Raw genomic sequence first — 25,605 nt, 5'->3', positions numbered from 1 at the left:
ACCATCAAGTCCAGCTCTTAAGCGAATGGCCCCACAAGGATTGAACCCACAACCTTGGTGATACTGGCACCATGCTCTGACTACTGAGCTAAGAGGTCAAAATGACACAAAATTTTACTGGCAAAATATAGACAATCAAGGAACTTTGGCAAAGGGTTAAATACAACATCCAATTGAACATAAAATTCTCACCATAGCATTAACTTCACTAGCTTAGCTCATTTAACCTAAAAACCTTGAACATTTAAGATTTTGGGTAGCATTAAGATATTCAATAATGTTCCAGGTACGTAGGATAAGAAGGAGAAGAAAAAGAGACCAGACAGACAGAAGATCTACAGAAAAACACTTCCAGGATGATCCCAGTCACTCCCACTACAATTCCAGTCACTCCCAGTTTGAGCTATGGCACCCAATCACCCACAGTGCGGTTTCAGTCAATCCCAGGTCCTCCCAGCATGATTCCAGTCATGGCCAGAGTGACTCCCTCTCACTCCCAGGATGGGCCTAGTTGCTCCCAGTCACCTCCAGTATGGTTCCAGTCACAGCCAGCCCCTTTGCAGTCACTCCCAGTACGATACCAGCTAGTTCCAGTAGGATCCCTGTATGTCCCCAGCATGGGCACAGCTGCTCCCAGGATTATCCAGTTGTGGTTCCAGTTGCTCCCATTTACCTGCACTGTGGTTTCAGTCTCTCCCAGTCTATCCCAGTTGTTCCTAGTCACTCCTCAGGTGCTTCCAGCCTGATCCCTGTTGCTCCCAGCCACTCCCAGTCACCCTGAGTGCAGTCCCAGTTGCTGCCAGTGTGGTCCCAGTCTTGCCCAGCATGGCCCAGCTGCTCCCACTGTGATCCCAGTAGGATGCCAGTTGCCCTTAGCATGGATCCAGTTGCTCGCTGTTGCTCCCAGTGTGATCCCAGTTGCACCCAGTCTCCCCTAGTATAGTCGCAGTCCCTCCCCAGATGATCCCAGACTCTCTCAGCATGGTCCCAGTCATTCCCAGTTGCCCCTAGTGCAGACCCAGTCACTCCCAGTTGTTCCCAGTTGTCTCCAGCATGGGCTCCCAGTTGTCCCCAGCACAGTTCCCGCTGTTCCCAGTGTGTTCCCAGTCATCCCCAGTATGGTCACAGACACTCCCAGTATATCCCAGTTGCCCTCAGCATGTCCATGGCCATTCCCAGACACTCCCAGTAATCCCACTCAAGTGCTTGTTATCCCAGTATGATATCAAGCCCAGAATATCCAAGTCGAGCTGGGATTCACTCCCTGAATTCACAGCCCCCCCATCTCTGGGATCATCACCCCCCATCTCACAGGTGACCAGAGAGGGGGAGCTCGGCCCAGATATCCTGGGGGATTCCTGGGTTGGGTTTTTGAGCGTGATGATTGGAGAATGAAGAACTTCCAAAGCTGAGTGGAAAATGCCCTTTGGGGGGACATTGGGATGTCCTGGTGGCAGCTCCTGGCAGAGGCAGCCTGGAGGAGCAGAGCCCTGTGTCCCCAAGGACCCCAAAGTGGGGAGCCCAGAGAGGGGGAGTGCCGCAATTCATGGGACCCTCAATTGCCTGGTGAGGGGCAGGGGGGTCTCCATGGACGCCCTGCACCCCAAAGAAGAGAATAATGGGAGCAGAGACCCTGGGACCCCAAAAAATTCCAGCATCCCTAAGTGGGGAGATAGAAATGGGGGAAACTTCAGATTCCTGGCACTCCCAGAAGCCTGGGCAGGGCAGGGACCGAGTAGACGGGGGACCCCCATATACATGTTACCCTCAGATGCTGGGACAGGGGTGAAACCCTGAACACTAAAAGGGAGAGAACAGAAATGGGGAACTCCTGGGAGGCATTTTCAGGGCTAAGTCTTGGTGTTTGGGAGGTTTTTATGGACCCCATGTCTTGGGTTGCAATGCAAGATGTAACCAAAAGTGTGTATTCTATCACCATCTGTTAAAACCTGGTAAAGCAGTTTTCTTTATCTCTTTCTTGACCCATCCTTCATAACTGGGGGATATCTTCTGTTAATGGGCCAGCTGTTAAAACCAGATGGGGCAGTGTTCTTTATCTCTTCCACCACCCATCCTCCCTCCAGGGGGATATCTTCTCTTAATGGGCCATTGAGTCTCACTGCAGGACTGATAAAATGACATCATCCCATTGTGAGATGCTCCATCCAGGGTGAGGAGCCAAGCATTCCTGACTGGATATAATCTGAGAGTCAGAGCACCACAGGCAGTCTTTCTCCACCGGATTCCCAGAGGAGAGACTGGACCCATCTACAGCACCGGAACTTCAGAGGTAATGTACACAATTCTATGGGATCATTGCTTCAAGAGAACCACATCTGTCACTCCAGGAGGAGTGCAGCCACCATTTAATCAGACTGCTACCAACACCCTGACCAACAGGGTGTCAAGTTGTATACTGACTCTCTCAGCGAGTTGTTTTTTTGTTGTTTTTTATCTTAGGTACTGCTGCATTTTCATTTTCCTTTCTTTAGAAAGGAATTATTATTCCTATTCCTCAATCTTTATCTGAGAGCACTTTGATATCAAGATTATAATAATTCAGAGGGGGTGATTACTTACATTTTTATATATTTCAGTGTAGGTTTCTGCCTTCCTTAGCAAACACCTTTCCTTTCAATCCACGACAAGCCAGGTGCCCGGGTGACTTCTAGAGAGGGACTTGAACAGACAGACCTACCAACTCAATGTGCTCATCCCTTGTTTTCTCCTAAACCAGGATTTCTCATTTCCAAACCTCATCTGCATGGAAAAGAAGGCTGCAAGGAAGAGGAAGATGCCCCAGGACACCCAGGCAGGTGAGGAGGAAGTCAGTGCCCCTTTCCCCCTCTCTCCTGCTCCATCTCCCAGCCCAGCCTGGCCCCCGGCTGCAGGACAACCCCGCTGCCGACGCCGTCCTGCCGGGGACGCACTGGGGGGGATCTCCTTCCCCTTCCCTCTGGCACGGAGGCAAATCCCATCCTCTCCTTGTCCTTCCTCCCCCAGACAAGGAGCTGAGGATGGAGACCAGGGAGGACAAATCCCTGTGGCAGAGCCTCATGGAAGAAGCTGTTTTGAGCAGCTCCACGGCAGAGGAATCCAATGGGGAGGAAAATCCCCGGAGATCCCGCAGGAGGAGGGGCTCCAAACCCATCCCAGGGTGCTCTGAGGAGGAAAGACCCACCCTGTGCCGGGAAGGCGGCCGGAGATCCAGCTGGGGCTCTGAGCTGGTGGTCCATGAGCAGCTTCAGGATGGGGAGAAGCCCTACAAATGCTTGGAGTGTGGGAAGAGCTTCAGCCAGAGCAACAGCCTGATCCAGCACAAGATGATCCACACTGGGGAATGGCCCTACGAGTGTGGGGAATGTGGGAAGGGCTTCAGCTGCAGCTCCCAACTTATCATCCACCAGCGCATCCACACTGGGGAGAGGCCCTACGAGTGTCCTGAGTGTGGGAAGAGGTTTCAGAGGAGCTCCACTCTCCTTGTGCACCAGCGGATTCACACGGATGAGAGGCCCTTCCGCTGCCCTGACTGTGGGGAGGGCTTCAAGTACAACTCCACCCTCACCATTCACCGGCGCATCCACACTGGGGAGAGGCCCTACGAGTGTGGGGAATGTGGGAAGAGGTTTCAGGCCAGCTCCACTCTGCTAAGGCACCAGCGGATTCACACGGATGAGAGGCCCTTCCACTGCTCTGATTGTGGGGAGGGCTTCAAGCAAAACTCCACCCTAATCAGGCATCGGCGCATCCACACTGGGGAGAGGCCCTATGAGTGTGGAAAATGTGGCAAGAGCTTCAGCCACAGATCCAACCTCAGTGCCCACAAACGCATCCACACTGGGGAGAGGCCCTACGAGTGTCCCCAGTGTGGGAAGAGCTTCACCCAGAGCTCTACCTTGACCCAACACCAACGGAGGCACCGGTAAGGGAAACCCTGTGATTGCCCCAAAGTGCAGGAAGAGCTTTGTTCACTACTCCAGCTTCATTTGCCCTTCCAGAATCCACGTTGGGAAGAGACCTGGTGATCCATGTTCCCTGGGATCCATGCTGGGAACACACCTGTCCCTTTTCCTGCCCATGGCAATGTCATGATGTGGGATTGAAGGACATGAGGGTCTGACCATGTCCTTGTCATTATATTCAATTTCATCTCAGGTTGTTGCCAGGGGAAGGAAAAGGACTCTCTCTCTCTCACCAAAGGAGAAAAGTGTCCTTTCCAGACAGGAGGAGATACGTGGCCAGGAAGAGTCAGTTGGTGGCATTTTAGTTTTCCCTGTAAACAGTTTGTCTTATCCCTTCTGTTATCCAATTTTTTTCTGTTCCTGTTTGTTCCTTATCCCGTTGCTCTTCTCAATAAATTGTTCTTATCCCAGCATGGGATCTTTGCCTTTTGTGCTTTCCATTAGAAACGGGAGGGAAGCGAGCAGCAGTGCGGTTTCAGTAGGAGCAGGAAATTGGGGAATCCCATTCCTGAAGCCCAGCCCGTGGAAACCGAGCATCCCAGCTGGTGCCAGGCCTGGTTGCCATGGGCAGCAGCCTTGGGAGCGGGTCCCTGGCTGGGGGCTGTGGGAAGCTCTTCCCTCTGGTGCCCAGGGCCAGGAGTGGAGGGAGCGGCTGGAGCTGAGGCGGGCAGGTTTAGGCTGGATGTGAGGAAAAGGTTTTTCCCGCGAGGCTGCTGGGGCACTGAACAGGCTCCCCAGGGAAGGCTCCCAGCTCCAGGGCTGGCTGAGCTCCAGCAGCGTTTGGCCAGCGCTGCCAGGCCCAGGCTGGGATTGTTGGGGTGTCCTGTGCAGGGCCAGCAGTTGGACTGGAGGATCCCCATGGCTCCCTCCCAACTCAGCCAATTCTGTGGCTCTGTGATCCCATGAGCCTGGGGATGGGACTGCAAATGGTTGCCATGGCAACAGACTCTGGCTCCAGGCCTGAGACACGCACAGACAGGGGTTCCATGGAGACCTCCCAGGGGTTTCTGGGGATGCTGAAGAGCCGTGTGGTCAGATGCAGTCACAGCAATTCCATGGTGACATCCCAGAGGACCTTGGGCTGCAAAGGCACCGCTCTGTCACAGGCACTCCCGGGGGCTCCACGGTGACATCCCAGGAGTCCCCAGGCTGCCAAAGAGCCGGGATGTCACAGACACTCCCAGGGCTTCCTGTCATGGGCAGAGTGGGAGCTTCAGGCTAAAGCTTTATTTCTTTATTGGAGAAACACCTGCTGAGTCATGAGGTGGAGAAATGACACCCAACAGCCACCATGGATCCTCAAACCCTTCCAGGTCACCTAGACTTTTAAATTCTTTCTAAGAGAGAAGACTGAAAGCAGCTGGATTCAATCCCAGGCCCAGACTTTGTCAAAGGTTTATGTGTAAAGATTGGACAGCTGGAACTGAACCGTAATGCAATTTGTCTCACAGGATTAACAGCGGAATACCAGATATATTTATACTAATACAACTGTGACTGATTCTGAAGATGATTAGACAGATTTATTTACACCACAGAGTAAATAAAGAAAAAGAGTTATTTACTCAACAGTAAAGGAGCTGTAACAATTATTAGACTATAGTGCTCTAGGAAGCAATTCTGAAGTGAACAGGGCCTTGCTGGAGTTGTTTGAGCCCATTCCAGGCACAGCTTCCTGCTCCAGCAGGAACTGCCTTTCCTGTGCCATGGCCAGGGCAGATCCTGCTGCAGGAAAAGCCCCAGGCCAGCCTCAACCCAGGGAAGGGCTCGGGCACAAGTGCAGAGTGCCGTGCTGGGAGCTGTGCCAGGGACAGCCTGAGGCACCAAAGGCACCTTGGCAGCAGCAGCTGCTTCCAGGCCATGGCCAGAAGGCTCCCTTGGCACCCCGGCCTGGTGGCCAGCACTGCAGAGCTGCTGCTTCAGGGCTCATTTCTGTCTGGGCTCTGAAAAGCCACTGCTGCTCCAGGAGCCTGACTGGGAAGCAATTGGCCCCAGCACCCTGGGGACAAGATAATAATGAAACAACTCTTCATGCCAGCAGAGACAAGGCAGGGGCAGAGGAAAGGGGAGAGCCAGGCCCAGGGGACATGGCTGCAGTGGTGATGGCTGTGAGGTCAGTGCCACTGCAGCAGCCTGGCTGGCCCTCAGCAGACATTCTGGCCAGGAGTGTTGTGAGAGCTCCCAGCACATCAGAGAACCCACACAACAGGAATTCCATCCTTGGGGAGGGGAGGGGCTTTCACTGTGTCAGGTTGCACAGAGATCCTGCTCCTGGAGCAATCCTGGTATGACGCATACATTTGTCTGGAAAAGCAGTTGCAGTTTTGTGCCACTCTCATTGTAAAATATTTCCTCCTTTTAACAAATCCAAATCCACTCTAGTTCACTTTAAAGATAGTCATCCTTGTTCTGTCACTGCAAGATTTGTGAGAAAATGACTTTGACCAGTGTTTCCATTTTCACAGACCATGGAGAAGACCCAAAAATCTCTCAGGATCAGGTTTGGAAGCCTCATCACATAAGCAGCAGGAAGATGCTGAAGGCTCTGTGCTGTGCAGCTGCAAAGCCCTGCCAGAGGCAACTTGTGCAGCCCTTTGGCCATGGCTGCTGGCCCTGGGCCTGAGGCCAGCAGGGGACAAGTGACCCTGGCAGCCCTGGGGCCTCATTGCCTCCTTGTCCCTGCTCAGCAGCCTGGCAGGGGCCGCCCCATGGTGCTGCCCTTGGCATTGCACATCCCCACATGCCAGTGCCCCGGGAAGAGCCCTGAGCAATGAGGGAGGGACAGCATCTGCCTTGCCAGGGGCTGGGGCTCAGCCCTTGGCCCTTGGCATTCCTGAAACACATCCAGCTTTGCTCAGCACCACAGACACCTTTCCCTTGCTTGTCCCCAGCTGCCATCAGGGCCTCCAGTCTTCTGCTCTACCTGGAACCTGGGGACGCTTTCTCACTCGTGTCTCTCATTTCAACTACAAGAAACTTCAGTGTTTCCATCTGACTTGGAGCTCTTGAGGAGTTTCTGGAGCACACTCTGAGGGACTGAGTGTGATGCAAAGAGCCCCAAAGGCCCGAGAGGGTGATGAAAGTGCTGGTGCTGTGTCTGTGCTGCTGAGCTGGGCCGGGCTCCTGGCCCAGAGGCAGCTCCTGGCAAGGGCAGCGCTGCAGAGAGACAGCTCTGGCCAGGAGCAGCTCCTGAGCACAGCCCAGCAGGGCTGGGGCCCTGCCAGGGCAGCTCAGGGACACGAGCAGGCCCAGACAGAGCTCCCAGGGGCTCAGCACTGGCAGGGGCTGGGGGATGTGCCAGAGGGGGCTGTGTCACAGCAGCACCTCTGTGGCTGTGTCCTGGAGCCCCAGAGCAGCTGTGATGTCAGAAAGGGGCTGTGTGACAGCTCCGAGTGGGTTGTGTGAGGTCACAGATGGGGCTGTGACATCACAGAGTTTGTTGTGTGAGGTCACTGAGCAGCTACGGCATCACAGAGAGCAATGTGTGACATCAGAAAGCAGGGTGTGGCATCACAGTGTGGCTGTATGACATCACAGCATGGTCTGGGTGATATCACTTAGTGGGTTGTGATGTCACAGAGAGGACTGTGACACCAGAGGTTAGATGTACAACATCACAGAGAGGATTGTGACATCACAGACCAGGCTGTGAAGCCACATGGTTGTGATATGAAATCCTAGAGTGGGCAATGACATCGTAGAAGAGCCATGTGACATCTCAGGACAGGTTGTATGACATCACGGTGCCAACTGTGACGTCATAGAGTGAACTATGACATCAAATGTTGCTGTGTGACATCACAGAACGCTATGTGACATCATGAGGTGGTTTTGTGGCATTTAGGAAGAGATGTGTCATCACAGAAAGGTGGTGTGATATCCCGGGACAGGTTGTGTGATGTCACTGAGTGGGCTGTGACATCCCTGATGGCTTTGTGACATCTTGAGGTCACTGGGCAGGTCACTCTGTCCTGACCTCCCCTCACAGTTTCCCCCAGAGAAGTCCAACGCTGCCCTTGCAGCAGCCTGTCTGCACAGAAACACTTCCAGGGCTCTCTGCATTTCCCTTCCCTCACTCTTGCCTCACTCACTCACCTCCCAACAACCCACTTGGTGCTTTCAGCTGCAAGGAGTTCAAAGCTTGTCTGTCCTTCAGCAGCTGCTCTAATTCTGCCTTCAGCCAACTCTGGATTTGTGTTTATTGTAGAACTCCCTCGGTGTCTGAAACATTCCTTGTGTGGTTCTGCCTTGGGGAAGGGGAACCTCCTTGGTGGCACCTTGGGCTTGGCACACACTTGAGGAGGGTGTCTGTTTTCCATGGGGAAACTCAGCAGTTTTAGATTGCTAAAATCAAAGAAGGAAACCCCTCTTTGCCTGAGTGCAGCCAGTTCTGTGAGCAAAGCAGGTCCCAGGTGAGGGAGGAGAGACAGGATGGGGCTGGGGAATGTGGAGCAGGGTTGTCCCCACTGGGTCAGACCTCAAGGCACAGCTTCTCTGACCTGGCCAGACCTCCTTAGGAGAGACCCTGGATCAATATCCATCACTGAATGCTGCAATCACATCTGCTCTAAAGAGAACAGGAATAAAAAACACCTTTAAAATAGGAATACATATTTCTTAGAAGTTCTTTGAACTATTTCTCCATAATTATTGTAGGAAACTTTCCTAAAACTGCACCAGACAAAAGGGAAATCAAGACACAGCCATGGTTTCTCAGAACTTGCTTGATCCTAATGAGCCCCATGGTGCATTTGGAGCTGAGCCCTGGAACCTCAGGGCCTGAGAGGAGATTGCACAAACCTTTCCAAGAGTCCTAGTCAGTGGAAAAGCCCAAAGTTTCTCGAAGCAGTAATGGGTGCCACTGAGGTCCATCCCCAACATAGGCTCCTCATGGACTCCTTGGAGGAGAGAACTGGAGGCCAGGATTGCACAAAAATCTCTCAGAGACTCAGTGTAGAAAGGAAAATCCAAAGGAGCTGAAAAAACCCCTGAGTATCTCAAAGTATTGATGAGCCCCACTGAGTGTCAATGCAAAGCTCCCAAGGGACTCATTAAAGCAGATAATTGGGGCCTTGATTGCACAAACTTCTCAGAGACTCAGGGTGGGAAGGAAAAAGGAAAGTACCTTAAGAACCTGAAGTACCTTGAAGAATTAATGAGCTCCACTGAGTGTTGTTACTGACAAAGCCTCTCAAGGGACTAATTACAGCAGATAATTGGAGGCCAGGATTGCACAAAGCTCTCAGAGACTCCAAAGCAAAAGCCAAAGTCCTTTGAAAAAGCTGCAGTCCCTGGGAGCATGAAGGAGCCCCCCAGGGCCATTCCTGAGCAAGGCTCCCCAGGGACTCCTTCCAGCAGATCCCTGAGGCCACTGGCATGTGGGCTAGGGGGGATGCTGAGGGCAGGCCAAGGGGGTGACAGTGGCCAGCCTTGCTGGGGCTGTGCCAGGAGGCCCCAGGGCCTCAGGACAAGGTGTCTCCTCACAGCCCTTGCTGGCACAGCACTGGCTGCTGTGGCCCAGGGCACCAAGACTTGGCTTCTCTTTGTCCCCAGCTGTCATCAGTGCCTCCAGTTCTCTGCTCTGCCTGGGGCCTGGGGACACTTTCTCAGTCACGTCCCTCAGTGGGACCCATTAAAAGTGAAAGAAACTTTGGAGTTGGAATCTGGCTTGGAGTTCTTGAGAGCTTTCTTCCCCTCCATCTCAGGGACTGATGTTCAGGGCCTCAGCACAAAGCCCCAAGAGGCTCATTAAAGTCCTGCTGCTGTGTCTGTGCTGCTGAGCTGGGCCGGGCTCCTGGCACAGAGGCAGCTCCTGGAAACCAAGAAGAGCTTCAAAAGCACATTTCTCTTGCTGAGCAGCTCTTCTGCCAGCCCAGCAGGGCTGGGGCACTGCCTGCAGCCACCCTGGGCACAGCCCAGAGGCACAGAGAGCTTCAATCAGTCAGGGCTGGGAAGGTGCTGAGAAGTGCCTGGGGCAGAATCACTGCCAGCCCTTGACACAGGAAGCCTCTGGCTGCAGGATAATGCAGCTGCAGCTCCTGGAGGCATCTCCTCAAGCTGGAACATGCCAGTGCCTACAGACTCTGTGAGTACAGCTCTGAGTATTTGTGGTGGAGGGGAGGTGAATGCTCATGAAGCTCTGACATGCTGAGGGTTTCTGATCAGTCACAGAATATTTCCAAGACAAGGATTTTGATAAAAATGAGGACATTTCTTAAGACTTTGTATTCACTTTCCTGCTATTGGAGATTGGTAGGGAGAAGGGATTAATATTAAAGGTATTGTGAATTTTATCAATGCCTGAGGTATCTGAACTGTTATTTTCAGTGATCAGTAGGTTTACAGGAGATTCCTAATGTGTTTTCAGCCACTCTGCCAATGGACTGCACCAAGTAAATTATACAGGGAGCACAGCAAGTCAGGGGCTGCATAAAAGGAAAGTTTGTGCTTTTTTAATCTAGTGCTTTCGGTTTCCTGGATGGGAAATTGCACATAGATATTCATCTCTCATTTCATTTCTCTATTCAACCTCTGATGACAGGTTGCGATAAATTAAAAAAAGTAAATTCTCAGATCTTAACCAGGCAGTGACAGAAATCAGCACAGGGCCCCTTCCAGGCAGCATCAGTGTTGCTTTTCCAGCCTCCTCAGGTTTGCTCTGCCATTGCCATCAGAGCCTGCAGAGCCAGAGCTGCCCCTGGGCAGTGCCCTGAGCTGGGAGGGCTCTGCAGGGCAGAGCTGAGCCCCCAGGGCTGGGCTGGGCTGGGGCAGCACTGGCAGGGCCCAGCCCTGGGCACAGGGCAGCAACTGCTGGCAGGGACAGCTCCAGGCAGCAGAGCCCTGGGCAGGCAGTGGGGGGAAAGTGCCATAAAGCTGTGCTGGGATGTTGAAAGTCTTTTCCCAAACTAACTATTCCATGATTACTTTTATACAGATCCCCATGCCAAGACACAGCAAATGTCTCAATGCAAATGCCTGAGGGTGACTGTCCTGCACTGGTGCTGCCTGGCAGGGGCTGGGCAGGGCTGGGAAAGGAAAGGCTTTTCCTCAGGGCCTGGCTCTCTCTCCTTGCCTTGCCCAGGTGCTCCTGGCATTGCTGACAGCTCTCTGGAAATGGCAGCTCCAGGTGCAGGGTCAGGCCCAGCCCTTGGGCTCCTCCTGTGCAGGCTGGGCACAGCAATGGGATGTCCCACCTCCCTCTGCCCTGGGGAGCTCTGGGCAGGGCAGGCTGGGAGGCTGGGAATGACCCAACTCTCCTCCAGCAGTGCCATGGACAGGACCCTTGGTGTGTCCTCGGGATGCCACCCAAGCTGTGAGCTGTCTCCAGAGGACACTGGGGACAGGAGTGTCCTTGGCCAGGAGTGGGGCTGAGGCTCTGAGAAACGCTGAACCAGTTTGCTCTGCTGTGGGTCCCTCTGCACTCAGCTGTGCCAGGCTGATTTCCAGGGAAACACAGTGCCTGCCCTCGATCTCCGGGCAGCTGGGGAGAGATGGAGCAACAGAGCAGCTCCCCTCACCCTCCACTGAGTTACAGACAATGCTCCTGCACTGCACAGTTCTCTCTGATCTCTCTGGGCACAGCAGGAAACCCTCTCAAACTGTCTTTGGCCATCACCATTCCTGAGCCCTGGGACAGGAGATGCTGCCAGGCTCCTCTGCCTCAGGAGCAGTTTGGGATGATGCAGTCCAAACCCAGGACCGGCCCCTAACCCCGTTCCCATGACCCCACTGCTGCAGAGCAGAGCTCACTCCTCAATGTCCATGGGCAGAGCCCCTTCTCATCACGGCAACGGGACCAGATCCCAGCAGAGCTCCAGGCACAGGGGTGAAGGAATTGCTCTGAGAAAAGGAAAATTGGGTGGCACAGAGCAGCAGGAGCTGGGCTGGGAGAAGGGACTTGGACATTGCTCAGTAAAGTTTCCCCTGACTTGTCACTGTCTCCTCCTTCAACAGAACTCCATGGCCAGAGTGAAGAAATGTCCAACAGCAGCTCCATCAGCCACTTCCTCCTGCTGGCATTGGCAGACACGCGGCAGCTGCAGCTCCTGCACTTCTGCCTCTTCCTGGGCATCTCCCTGGCTGCCCTCCTGGGCAACGGCCTCATCATCAGCGCCGTAGCCTGCAGCCACCACCTGCACAGCCCCATGTTCTTCTTCCTGCTCAACCTGGCCCTCACTGACCTGGGCTCCATCTACACCACTGTGCCCAAAGCCATGCACAATTCCCTCTGGGACACCAGAGACATCTCCTACACAGGATGTGCTGCACAAATATTTTTTTTTGTTTTCTGTGCTGCAACAGAGTATTTCCTCCTGACCATCATGTGCTACGACCGCTACGTGTCCATCTGCAAACCCCTGCACTACAAGACCCTCCTGGGCAGCAGAGCTTGTGCCCACATGGCAGCAGCTGCCTGGGCCAGTGGCTTTCTCTATTCACTGCTGCACACAGCCAATACATTTTCCCTGCCCCTGTGCCATGGCAATGCCCTGGGCCAGTTCTTCTGTGAAATCCCACAGATCCTCAAGCTCTCCTGCTTTAGTTCCTACACTAGAGAATTTGGGCTCATTGCAGTCAGTGCCTGTTTGCTGCTTGGCTGTTTTGTGTTCATTGTTTTCTCCTATGTGCAGATCTTCAGGGCTGTGCTGAGGATCCCCTCTGAGCAGGGACGGCACAAAGCCTTTTCCACCTGCCTCCCTCACATGGCTGTGGTCTCTCTGTTCATCAGCACTATCATGTGTGCCCACCTGAAGCCTCCCTCTATCTCCTCCCCATCCCTGGATCTGGCAGTGTCAGTTCTGTACTCAGTGGTGCCTCCAGCCCTGAACCCCTTCATCTACAGCCTGAGGAACCAGGAGCTCAAGGCTGCAGTGTGGACACTGATGACTGGATCATTTCAGAAACATTAAACTGCTGGCCAATTTCTGCAAACTACTTGTAATAAAAGTAATCTTTGCTACTTATTTTTGGTTTCATTTTGGAGGTTCTTTTTCTTTGTTTTACTTTTCAATATTGTCCAGAAAGAAATGTCATTGTTTGTGCCATTTCTCATTTTGTTTCTCTTCACCCTCCCTGTGGCCACAGACTGTGTCAATATGGAGCTGAGGTCTTGGTGGCTTTAAAGGAACTAAAGGATCTCCCAGCAAAGTTTTCTCCAGAGATCCCCCTTTTGCTCCCTTCTCTGGAGCTGCAGCAGCAGTGTCTGTGTGCAGAGCTGGGGGCAGATCAGTGCTGGCACAGCAGCTGTGCCCAGGAGCAGCAGCACTTGGTGTTGCCAGTGCTGCTCCCGTGCCACTGCCCCGCTGCCCTCCTGGCCCTGGTGTTGCTGCAGGGCCTGAGTGCTCTCGGGGCCGGGCACAGCCCTGGGGGTGGCAGTGCCGGGGCTGCAGCAGGGACAGGCCATGGGCACTGCTGGGGCAGCACTGACGCCTCAGGGCAGGGCCTGGGGGCTCCAGGCTCCTTGCCCAGGCTCTCTCAAGAACACGCCCAGGCCAAAGCTCAGCACAGAAAACCCCCATGAGCAGCCCCAGGGTGGCCGTGGGCAGGCTGAGGGCAAACAGCATGGCTGGGGCTCTGCAAGGTCCCTGGGGGAGATGGGAAGGAGCAGCAGAGCAGGGGCTGATCCATCCCCACTGCTCTGGACACCCCAGGGCAGTGTCCCAGAGCGTCCTCATGGAGCTGCCAACAACATCCCCCCTGTGCAGCCCTGGCCTTTCCCCCAGCTCAGAGAGGTGCCGCATCCTTGCAGGCACAGACACGGCAGCACTGGCTCAGGAGCCCCTGTTTGCACTGCCCAGAGCAGGCGTCAGCACCCCCATGGTGCTGCTGTGGGGAGATGAACCTGAGGGAGCACAAATGCCATCAGCCCCTGGGGCCAGGAAGGGCTGAGGGATGGGAGGGAAACCACTCAGGTTTGTCGTGGCCTCTGAAGTCACAGAGAAAGTTTGTTCCCATGAGCTGTGAGTTTCCTGTGCCACTGCAGATGTTGTTGCTCAGAATCAAGAAATCCCAACTCTCTGAATCGCACCTGGGATAGGGATTAGTGGAACTGCCAGAATGACGAGGACTGAAATGCTGGTGGAAAAGCCTGCACTTTAATTAACCCAATTTCCTGATGGAAAATAATCCAGAAATTTCATTCCTGGAATTGGAAAAGCAAGGAAATGTTTTTTTAGGCGGTGTCATAGGCACTCCCAGACTGGGGGACTCCCTAATCCATCCTTTCCGGATTGAGGAATGGAAGTTCCTGGGAGGAGCCAGGATTAACAAACACCTCCCTCAGGTGTGTGTTCCAGGATTTTTCTAGGTTTTCCCAGCCTAGGTGAGCCATGTGCAGCATTCCAAAGGGATTGGTTAAAACTCGAAAGGATTTTGTTCCCCGTGGGAATAAAACTGGCTCCAACCCCCCCCCCCCCCCCCCCGAAAGTCCAAATCCCGATTTTTGCAGCTTTTTCCACCTCCACTGGGTGAACAAAAACTGCTGGGTGCGGTGTCACCCACTGACTGGTCCTTGGGGAGATCTTCTCCTCGCTCCCTGGATGATCCTAAGAGGGTCCCGGTGTCCCCTTGGATAGCCCTTGCTATAACGCGAGGGGGTTTCCTCAGGGAAGTGACAGACCCGAGAGTGACTTGCTTTCTGCAGCTGGTGCTGCAGGAGACGCTTCTCCCGGGATCCAGGGAACCAGGGAACCGCTGGCAGAGCTCCCTGTTGGGGCACCACTTGTCGCAGCGAGCGGAGGTGGTCAGGGTGCCGCGACCTTCCCAGGGAAGCGTCTCCTGTGGCACTTCCCCTGGGCGCACAGGCACGCTTGCCTTGCCCCCGTGATTCAGCTGCGAGCCCTTCAAAGGGCTTTTGGAATGGCCGCTGTTCCTCGGGTGCTGCCAAAGAAAAGAGACGGGAGGCACCGTGTGGGGTTCCAAGGAGGTCTTTATTCTTCTCTCCAGAAGGGTCCCAGAGACAACAACTGGCCCGGGCTCAGTGAGAGCAGGGATTATATAGGAAAAGCAGGGGGTGGGGTGGAGCAACAGGGACAATGGTCAGAGGATTCAGGGGTGGAACAAGGGGGAAGGGCCAACAGGGTAAAAATAATATGCATACAGGGGGAAAGACATGTTGGGAACCACTTAACATGTGGCTGTAAAAATAAAAGCTCCCCATCGAGGCCTTTAGCCTCTGGGGGAGAGTGGTAAGTGAAAGCCTCCTATGGGCTCTTCCTCCAGGGGAGAGTGGCTACAGTATTGGCTGCTTCCTTGGCCCCCACAGTTCCCAGTATCTAGTTAACATCTCATAGTTCTTTGCATCATTTGGGCCCAACAAAGGGTTTACAATAGGAAACAACTGGTCCACTGTACCTTGTAAGGCTCCACTAGCAATTTCTCCCTGCACATGTGCTCTGACCATCTTCATCACCAACTCTTTATCTGTTTTCCTTAGCGCTGTCATCATGAAATCACCTTAGTCTGGGTCTCGGTTCTTGACTATTAACTCCAATCTTTTTGCCACTTTGCTAGGGTTTTCTCTATAATTATGAACTTCTTCCTACCAGTTATTCAGGTCACCAGTAGAAAAGGGGATCTTCGCCCACACAGCTTTTCCTGTGGGACCCACTACTTGCCTTAAGGGGGTGACTAAAGGCAAAGCTTTCTTGGTTTTATTCCTTGTACGTGTTGTCACTGGCATCCCCACACTTGTCCCCTCACCAGGATTATTCATTTCATTCTCACTGTCATTTAATTGAGGGAGAGGAGTGGTTGCTTGAGGGGGAAGGTAGAGCTGGCGTGGAATAACTTGGCTGTGAGTCTTGGACATCTATAACAGTGTCTTCCTTGCGCTTTTTTGCCAATTTCAAACATCTCTGCCCTAAACTACACGCTGAACAACATCTCTTTATTTTCCACTTGTTACCTCTTTCCAAAGGAAGGACCAAAGTCTCCTGGGGGTCCAAATCAAAGCCATATTCTTGGTGCCACTCAGGTTTATTCTTCAGGGTAAAAAAATGTGTCTGCACATATCACTTGGTCTCATTTGTCTTTTTTTCTTAAAAATAACATCAACTGTAACAGTGGGTAATCATTTAAAGTTCCATTAGGCAGTCCATTTTCACCACTTTCTAATTTTTACCAAGCCTACCGTTGGTTACAGTATTTAATCAGATCACTTTGCTTCAAAAAATGACCCTCTGGGATTCCTCCCAAGTCTTTCTAATGTGCTAAAATACATTCTAGTGGACTCTTCGTGCCTTGGACCAGATGTCCCTTGTCTGTGTCACACCTCTGAGTTTGGAATGGCCACCAGCCGGGACGTGTCCCAAGGAGGCCGTGCCAGCTTCTGTGCAAGGCCCCGTTCCCTTCCTGCTGTGGCTGCGTTGGCAGCCCTGGGGGCTCCTTCTGCTGCCCTGAGCCTGCAGAGCAGGGCAGCGTTTGCTGATGGTTTGAGGTGTTCCTAAAGATCCTGTCAGGCTGTCTTAGACACTTTGGGCAAGGGATTCCTTCCAACCTGGGCCACTTAGGGGGGATGGGGGTGAAACCAGGGCGGGTGGCAGTGTGTGCAAGGGCCCTTTGTGACATATGGTCACCATGGGATGGAAATGGACAGGGTGTCAAAGGGCCCTTTGTGACACGTGGTGACATAGGAGCTGGCGGTGACAGGACCACGCCACAGTGCTCGGTGCACGCGACGGGACAGGACGCGCCAGAGCGGTGCTGTGAGGAGCCCCCGCACAGCGCACTCGTTTGTGTCTGACCCGGAGCTTTTCTGAGCCATCATTCCTGCAGGTGACCTCGAGGCCAGACCACAGGACTTGCTGACCCGTGGCCTTGCTGAGGTTTCTCTTCTGCAGGTGCCCTCGAGGGCAGACCGTGGGACTTGGTGTCCTGGAACTTTTCTGAGGCATCGCCCATCCCTGCAGTCGCTGCCCTTGAGACCAGAGCACCATCCTTGACGAGGAGCCTCCTGTCCTTGTGGCAGGAGCCCTCAAGACCCGAGTGCAGGACTTGCTGTCCTGCAGTCTTGCCAGGACTTCAGTCTTGCAGGTGCCTTCCAGGCACGACTGCAGGACTTGCAGACTCGGAGCTTTTCCGAACCATCCCTCCTGCAAGTACCATAAATCCAGTCCCTGCCATGGAGCAGGGACCCCCAAGAGTGCCCAAGTTGGCCTGGGTGGAGGAGGAGGAAGAAGAAGGCCCTGGAGCTGCCCCAGCACAGGAGACTGAAGAGGTGCAGGAGTTCCAGCCACTGCAGGAGGGTGAGTGGCAGAACTGGGCATCAGGGCTCAGCCTGTGGCCAGCTTGGCCACATCCCATCCCATCATGCCCTGTCCCTTTCCGTTCCCTCCCGCCCCTTCCCATCCCCTGGGGATGTGCCCACAGAAAGGATGGAAGAAGGCCTGGGGCTACCCCCCCAGCAGTGGCCACACTCCATCCCCTGGGGCATCCCAGGGCTGTCCCTGCCTGGGGAGTGCAGGGTTGGGCTGTGTTCTCCGGCCTCTCCCGCAGCCCCTCAGCTCTGGCTGCTCTTTGCCAGATGCAGCCATGGACGGGACACAAGAGCAGGACCTTGCCGGTGGCCTCTTCCGCAGAACAGCGCAGGTACCTGCAGCCATCCCCACCTGGGCTGGGCCTGCTGGCACTGCTCAGCCCAGCACCACACTTGGAGCACTCCATGCAATATCCCTCTCTTCCCACCCTTCCTTCTTCTGCCTGACTTGCAAATTCATCAAGTGCATTTGGCAGGAAGAGACCAGTGCCATGGGCACTGGGTCCATGGAAAACGGTGACGTCTACACCACCGACACCAGTGCTGCCATGCTGGAATTGATTTTGGAGGAGGGTGTTTCCATTCCAGAGCAAGTAAGCAGCCTGTGGCCAGGGTTTGATCCTCCAGGGATCGCTTGGCCTCCCAAGCCACACCTGCTGATCACTGTAAGCCTTTGAGGTCATTGCAGCGTGGTGAGAAGGGAAGCACTTCTCTGGGGAAGCTGGGGACATTCCTGACTCCCTGTGGCAGCTTTCCAAGTCTCCCTGTGTCTTCTCCAGGTGCCTGCCATGGTGAGGTACATCCACCAGTGGCTCATGGCCAATGAGTCTGCTGAGCACAAGCTGGACAAGGCCCTGTTGGATCTCACTGAGGCACAGCCTGCTGATGTGGTCATTGCTCTCCTGCGTGTGGCCCCAACGTGTGACAGGTACGGGGCCCACGTGCCCAGAGGGCTCAGGGCTCCCCAGCCCATCAGCCTGCACAGCCTGGCCCAGGTGTCTGACCAACAGAGACTTCCAGGGCCCTCTGGCTGCTCCCTTTCCCAGCCCTGCTACATCAGCCCTTGAGCCTGCTGCCATGCCATGCCCCCTCAGGGCCCTGTCCCCACAGGGCTGGGCTGCCTGGGTGCTGCTGCTGGTGAGGGGCAGCGGGCAGAGGCAGAGCTGGCAGCCAGCTCAGCTCCCCCCCACTGCTGCCCAGGCCACGGGGATGTGTCTGAGACCCCCGTGAGACAGAGCTGTCACCCCACAGAGCTGCTATGATGATGTGGAAGACGGTCATGTGCTCGAGCAGGACTGTGGAGCCAGTGGTGCAGATACTCCTCGATGTGCTGGGGAACTGGCCAGAGCACAGCACGTGCACCTCCGATGGGGACAACACGGGTGTCTTTGCCCTGGCTGTGAGTTTCTGCAACTGGCCTTTGCTCACCCCATGGCCAGCCGTGTCTTCAGCAGCTCTGTTTCCTCCTTCCCCCACTGCATCTCCCTGCCTCAGGCACCGGGCTCAAACCTGGCCTAGGGGCAGCTTCAGGGGCACCAGGCCCGATGCTCCCCCTGTGTCTCCCCCAGCCTCTCCCTGCCACGCTCAGGCCCTGCCACAGAGACACCTCGGCACTGAGCGCTGTCTCAGGGTGCTTTGTCCTCTGCAGGCAACTGTGGTGATGTGGAAGTTCCTTCAGGTGCCCTGTGTCCCACGTGTAGTGAATGGGTATTTCCCCCACCTCTTTGTGCATCTGCTCTTCCAAGTGTTCTTCAGCACACTGGATATGCCAGAGGAGGTCGATACCTTCTGGAAGAGATGCCAGGAGCAACACGGCCTTGCCATCAGCCCCAGCAGGTGCTCCATCCCAGTCCTCCTGTCCCTGCCATGTCCCCATGGCAGGAGCCAGTGCTCCCAGCGTGACGTGGGCCTTGCTGTGCACACAGGTTTGCAGTGCAGACCCTGAAGTCCCTGCTCTGCCTTCTCCGGTGTGAGCACGTGGTTCTGGAAGTGGAACGCAAGTGTGGCTGGGACACGCTGCTCTGTGCTGACACCCACCACTATGCCGTGGGTCTGCTGGCCAGGTGAGACCCCCTTCTCCCCACTGCCTCTGGCATTTGTGCCCTGTGTGTCCAGGTGACCCACACCATCCCAGTGGTTGTGGGCTCAAGGGCCTTGTCACCAAGGAACAGCTAAGGAGACTTCAAAAGGCTGGGAGAGGAGGGTGCCCCAGAGCTGCCACCTCCCCAAGGGCCCATGTCCCCTTGCAGGCTGGTGGGGAAAGATCAGCCCTCTGTGAGTCATTCCTGGGAGAGCTTTACTGCTGCTGGCTCAGAGTTTTGCTTCCTTTTTCCTCCATTCAGAGAAATGCGCTTTTCATCCGTACACTTGTGCTCTGGGGTAGCATTCTACCTGCTCAGCCTGCTCAGCAAAGAGATGCCATTCTGGGATTTTGCTGCCCTGGCATTCCTTGTAGAGGTGAGCCTGAAGACCAGCTGCTTTCCAGCTCTCTGCCCTCTCACAGCTGCAGCTGCCTGGGATTTCACTGCCCGTGCTGTGTGCTGCTGCCAGGGCCCAGCTCTGTGTGGTTCCAGCCTCCTGCCAGCCAGCTCCCCTGTCACTGCCCTGTGCCTTTCAGGTCCTGGAGTGCCTGGACTTGACTGAATGCACTGACAGCATCCTGGACATCCTGTCAAACCATCTGCAGAGCGAGTCCAGGGAGAGGCAACGCTTGGCACTCAGAGGCCTCCTAGTGCTTGGCAAGAATCCCCTGATGGTAAGAAGGGGGCAGTGGCTGAAGCCATGCAGGCAGCATAGGGATGGGGAACGCAGTCCCTGGGCTTAGCTGAGCTTCAGACAGAGGCAGCTGCTCCCAGCTCTCCTGCCTCCCGGCTCAGCTGCCTGAGTACTTTAGGACCAGCCTTTGGCCTCTGGGCCCTGCAGCAGCAGGGTGGGGTTTCACAGACTTCTCTTCCCCACAGGCCAAGAAAATGTGGAGCCTGACTGAAAACCTGCTGGAGCTCCTGCAGGAAAATGATAGTGACGTGGTCAGGATGACCATGGTTCTTCTCAAATATTTATTCCTGTATAATAGTGCCCCGATAGCCATCCCCATAGCCCGGCAGCTGGCTGAGGTGCTCCTGCCACTGTTTGACAATGTAAGGTTCTGTGCCCTCAGCCACAGCCACTGGGTGCTGCCCAGACACTTTGTGCCCTGTGTATTCACAGGCCAGACTGGAGGGGGCCTGAAGCACCCAGTGCTGAAGTCTTTTTTCCTTTCTTTCATACAGGATGATAGCCAGGTGCAGCTGTGCTCCATGTCTGTATTTAAAAAGATAATAGATTTATTAATGGAAGAGGGAAGAAAGGCCCTGAAGTCATACGTGTGCCAGAGCCTGCTCCCACTCTTCTTCCACTGCCATGAGCAGAACCAGCATGTGGCAGAGGTGAGGACACCTGGGCTGCCGGTGGCACCCTGGGAGAGGGCTCGGCTGCCTCCTGCCCTGGCACCTCCAGGCCTTGGCACACGAATGCGGGTCCTGTGCCTGGGCTTGTGGGGCCATCTCCAGTCTCTGCTGCTCTCCAGGTGTCCCAGGAAACACTGCATTCTTCAGCCAGATTCCTGAAGAGGAGAGATATTGAACAGATGCTGCAGCTGGATAAGAAACTCTGGAAGTTCAGCGAAGGCCTGGTAAGGACGGCCTGGACGGCCCAGCCTCAGCCTGGAGAAGCTCCCTGTCCCCGGTGCCCAGTGTGTGGGGCTGGCAGCTGCGCCCCTGCCCACTGCTGCACCCGGGAGCAGCACGGCTTCTTCTCCAGGCTCCTGTGGCCCCGAGACGGGTGCCGATGGAGCCCTGGCCCACTGGGGTTGCGGGCCGGGGCGGCACCGCGGCTCCCCGGGCAGCAGCCGGCCCTCTGCCCCCTCCAGAGCCCGGCGCCAGCGGCTGCTGGCCGGGCCTCAGGGCTGGGCGGGCACGGGAGGCCGGGGCTGGCCGCAGGCAGTGCCCGGCCGAGGGGCAGAGCCCGCACCAACCCTTCCCTCCTGCCGCTCTCTGCAGCTGGCACAGGACAGGAACCGAGCGGCCGAGCAGCTGCGCCGGGCCCTGCCGTACCTGCAGAGCCCACAGGAGCCCCTGCGAGAGGCGGCCATCAGGTTCATCGGTGAGCCACGAACCCGGGCTCCCTCCCCGCCCCGCCGCAGCTCGGCCCCGGCCCCGGCTGCTGCCCCGGCAGCGGCACCCGGGCCCGGCGCCCTGGAGCCCCGGCTGCCCTCGGGGCTGCTGCCGGCCTCTGGCAGCCGTGCCCTTGGGCTGAGTCAGGATGCGGCAAGGGCCCGGGCTGAGCCCTGCCGGGGCGGGAGGGCGTGTGGCCACAGGGCTGGCAGCGCCGCTGGCAGGGAGCTGTGCCGCCGGGGCCCTGACAGGCTCTGTGTTCCCAGGGATGGCCGGGGAGCACCTGAGGGGGCAGAAGAAAGAGATGCTGCTCATTTGTGAGGGTGAGTGAGGGCAGCGGGCTGTCAGCGGGGCTGTCGGGGGGAGCTGCAAGCCCTGGCCTGGCTGTGGAGGGCTCTGCTCCCTGTGTGGATGAGGGGCGGCGTGGGCAGAGCACACCGAGATTTCAGGGGCACGTGGGGCATTCGTGGCCGCAGCTTCGGGCTGATCCCCTCGGTCCCTGCTCCCTGCTGGCCATGGCAAGAGCCGGCTGGGATGGCCCTGGCAGGGGGCTCTCCGTGGGCCCCCGCAGGTCTGGGATCTGACCGTGGCTCTGTTCGTCTCTCTTCCAGCCCTTGAAGACACAGCATGTGACAGCAGCCTGGAGGTTGGAAGCCTGGCACTTCAGACTTTGTGCCTTCTCAGGGCAGGAGACCACGCTCCTATCTCCACCTTCCAGAGGCTGCGAGATCAGCTCCGCAGGGCATGGAGGTCACGGCCTCGTCTGTCGGGCCTCAGCTGGCTGCGCTGCTGGAGCTCTGCAGAGTGCTGATCTGGGAGGCTGTGTCTGCTGGGGCCACATGAGCAGCCAGCAGGGACTTTGTTTCCTTCAAGATTGTTCTTTTCTTTTTTGTTTTTCTTTAGTATGTAAATAATATAGGGTATGTTATAATAGTCAGACTCCCAGGACCTTTCTTTTGCTGCCCAGGGTGTGTGGGGCATAGGGGAAGAGAGGGAAAAGGGGGCTTGTGCTCTGCAAGCTGCCCAGGCGTGCAGTGGTGCAGGGAAAATGGCCAGAAGCCCCTTGGCCTTTGGTGGTTCTGCTGAAGCCACAAGCCCTGTCCCAGCCAGGAAGTGCCCTCTGTGTCCTGCTGCCTGTGTTGCTGCCTGGATTGCTGAGGGCTCTGTCATGATCCGCTAACACAGGCAGGTGTCATGAGAGATTCGTTTGATCTCCCAGTGCAAAAGGACACAAAGGGATTTCAGTTTAAATCAGAGCAATAGTGCACTTTTATTTTAGTGCCAACAACAGGAGTTCTAGGTGCTATGGTTTTTTGAAGGAAAATTGCTGTAGGTTTATGTGATTCTGGAAGGGCTCAAATTAAAGGGGTCATCATTTCACAGGTAATTACATTGGTGATTCATAGCCAGTAGTTAATTTTCTGTCATGTATCATTTGCAAGCAGGCAGCTTTGTGCATGTCTGCCAGTAGTTGGTCAGGAGTACCAACTATAGCTACAGGGTCTCCCCTTTCCAATGGATTAAGCCCTGCTGCCCAATGAGCTGCGTGCTGAGTTAGGGACCACGGGTTACATCTGTCTCCTGCTGTTGAGAAGACCCCATGTCCCCAGTACCCACTGGCTTCTTGTTCTGTCAGTCAAATCTGATCTCCTCCGGTGAGAGATGCAGTATGTGTTCTGTCTCTGACTCGTGAGGGAGACGCTCGTGCTCCTTTTCCAGCTCCGCCAATTCAGCAGCAGTGTATGGGATTTCTTTAGTGGTTGTATGTGAATCAAGATCTTCATCATTGATATGATTATATTCTGTTTGAATTAAAGGTTTCAAGCTAGAACAGCAGTGCTCCCCACAATTTTTCATCAGTTAGTTCTTTTTGAGGGTAAATTTGATTAATGAGAGGGGTTTCCCTCTCCACTGTTTCTTTGGTGAATAAGCATTCTTTGAATTTTTAACCCATTCCTCTCTTTGGGCCACTGGCAAGAGATGGATCTCATTCCTTTCTTCATCTAATTGTTTTTGCAAAATTTCAACTAGGTTTTGAAAGGAGTCCATTCTAGTTCTTTCCTCACCTTTTTGCTTAAAGCAAGTTTCTCTAGCTGCTGTAAGACAAGCTCCCAAAACTGAGCAGAGTATATATTTTTGCCGAGTAAAAGCCTTTGGAACCCATACTGGAGGTCTCCTCCTCATCCTTGTCTCCACCGTGCGCCTACCAATATCCTTGTGCCGTGGAGCATTTGCTCTAAGCCGCACCTTGGGTCACCCCGCTGCCGAGTGTCACAATCCCCTAACACAAGTGGAAGTTGTGAGAGGTTTGTTTGATCTCAGAGTGCAAAAAGGACACCAGGGGATTTCAGTTTAAATCACAACAGCAGTAATGCACCTTTATTTTAGTGCCAGCAACAAGGGTTATGTGATAGAGGAGAGGGAGAGAGAGAGGGAGAGAGGGATAAAGAGGCAAAATGCAAAAAGAAAAAAGGGGGGGTTATAGCTACCAATGGATGAGACAGGGTCGCTGGTGTCTTCTTCCATGGGGAGATCTCTCTTGAAGAAAGTAACTTGGAAAAGTCATTTTTACAGTCTGTTTCAAAGCAAGGGGCAGCTGGCCAAGAGGTGGGGAAATTCCTCGGCTGTTGTGATGAGCCCCCTTGCTCTGGGAAGCAGGTGTAAGGTACAGAACAGGCTGCTCCTTACAAGTCCCTGCTCAGCAGCAGGAATGAAGGCAGTGTACCTTGAGAGCACAACAAGCACACCTGCAAACCATCACCTGGCAAGCTTCCACCTCAACCAGGCCAGAACCCCTGCACAAATTCCCTTGGGGTCTTCAGGGTCTCGGTCTCTGTTCTTGCAATGGTTGTGAGGCAGATGAGGGTAACTTCAGACTGTCTCTTACACCCTAGTAACCCCAAATGACACCAATGAACCCAAATTACCACAAATAACCTGAAATTACTCTAAAGGACTCCTCTGACCCCACACCTGACCCCAAATGACCCCAATGACCCCACACCTGACCCCACAGGACACAGACATTTACCCCCTGCTGAGATCAGTCCTATACAACCCCAAATCCTTCAAAAATCCCCAAAATTCGACCCTGGGAACTTCCTGGACGAGCAGGGTCAGTTCCAGTGCAACGAGGCCTTTGTGCCCTTCTCGGCCAGTGGGCACACCCCAAAAATCCCATAAATCCTTGGGGTGGGGTCCTAAATCCTTCTGGAATCCCAAAAATCCCCAAATTCCTTTGTGGAGGGGCCCTACATCCTTTTGGGTTCCCCTAAATCCCATAAATCCTTAAGGTGGGTACTCCAGACCCATTTGGGACCCCCACCCCTGAAACCCCCGGACCATTTTTGGACCCCAATCCCAAAGCTCCCAGACCCTTTAGGGACCCCCCAGACTCTGAAGCTCCCAGACCCTTTAGAATCCCCTAGGCCCTTTTGGGATCCCCAACCCCTGAAACCCCCAGCCCCTTTTGGGACTCCCAGCCCCTTTTGGGACCCCAGACCCTTTAGAGACCCCCAGCCCCTTTGGGACCCCCGACCCTTTTGGTACCTTCAGCCCCTTTGGGACCTTCGGACCCTTTAGAGATCCCCAGCCTTTTTGGGACCCCCACCCCTTTTGGGACCCCTGGACCCTTTATAGATCTCCAGACCCTTTTGGGACCCCCGACCCTTTGGGGTGGGGCGGTGCTGACGCCCCCTCCCCACAGGGCAGTGGCTGTGCCTGGGGGAGGCGCTGGCGCGGGCAGAGCTGTTCCTGTTCCTGACCTCGCTGCTGCAGCGCCTGCGGCCGCGACCCCCGGCACCCCCCGAGGAGCTGCCCACGGCCCCCCTGGAGAGCGGCTTCGCCAACATCGTGCCCCGCTTCCAGCCCCTCCTGCTGCCCCAATGAGACCCCCCCCAAATTCCAGACTGCTCCCCAAATTCAGGAACTGCCCCAGGATCAGGAACCTTCCCCATGGCTGGAAAATCTCCCCCCAGATCCTCCACAGATTCCACTCCCAACATCCCCCCCGCTTCCAGCTCAGGATGGGGCTCTGATGAGACCCCTCCCCAAATCCCACCCCCAAGATGCCTCCCCATCGCTGGAAAATCCCCTTAAATCCACCCCAAACCCTGCCCCGAAATGGGGAATCCCCCCTGAGACCCCGACCCCCCGCCCAAATTCAGGCCTCCCCAAAATGCCCCTTCTCAATGGGATCAGGACCCCTCTCCATCAATGGAAATTCCCCCAAAACCCA

At 55.1% G+C, this 25,605-nt stretch overlaps 1 pseudogene; it reads left to right on the top strand.

Annotated features, from left to right (window-relative positions):
- Window positions 1-25,605, top strand: part of LOC131586340 (zinc finger protein 850-like) — a 268,528-nt pseudogene that overhangs the window by 157,614 nt on the left and 85,309 nt on the right.

This window comes from Poecile atricapillus, chromosome 19, assembly GCF_030490865.1.
Source record: "Poecile atricapillus isolate bPoeAtr1 chromosome 19, bPoeAtr1.hap1, whole genome shotgun sequence".
Classification (NCBI taxonomy): Eukaryota; Metazoa; Chordata; class Aves; order Passeriformes; family Paridae; genus Poecile; species Poecile atricapillus.
Note: the sequence above shows the minus strand (reverse complement) of the source record. Positions and strands in the feature narration are given on the sequence as shown.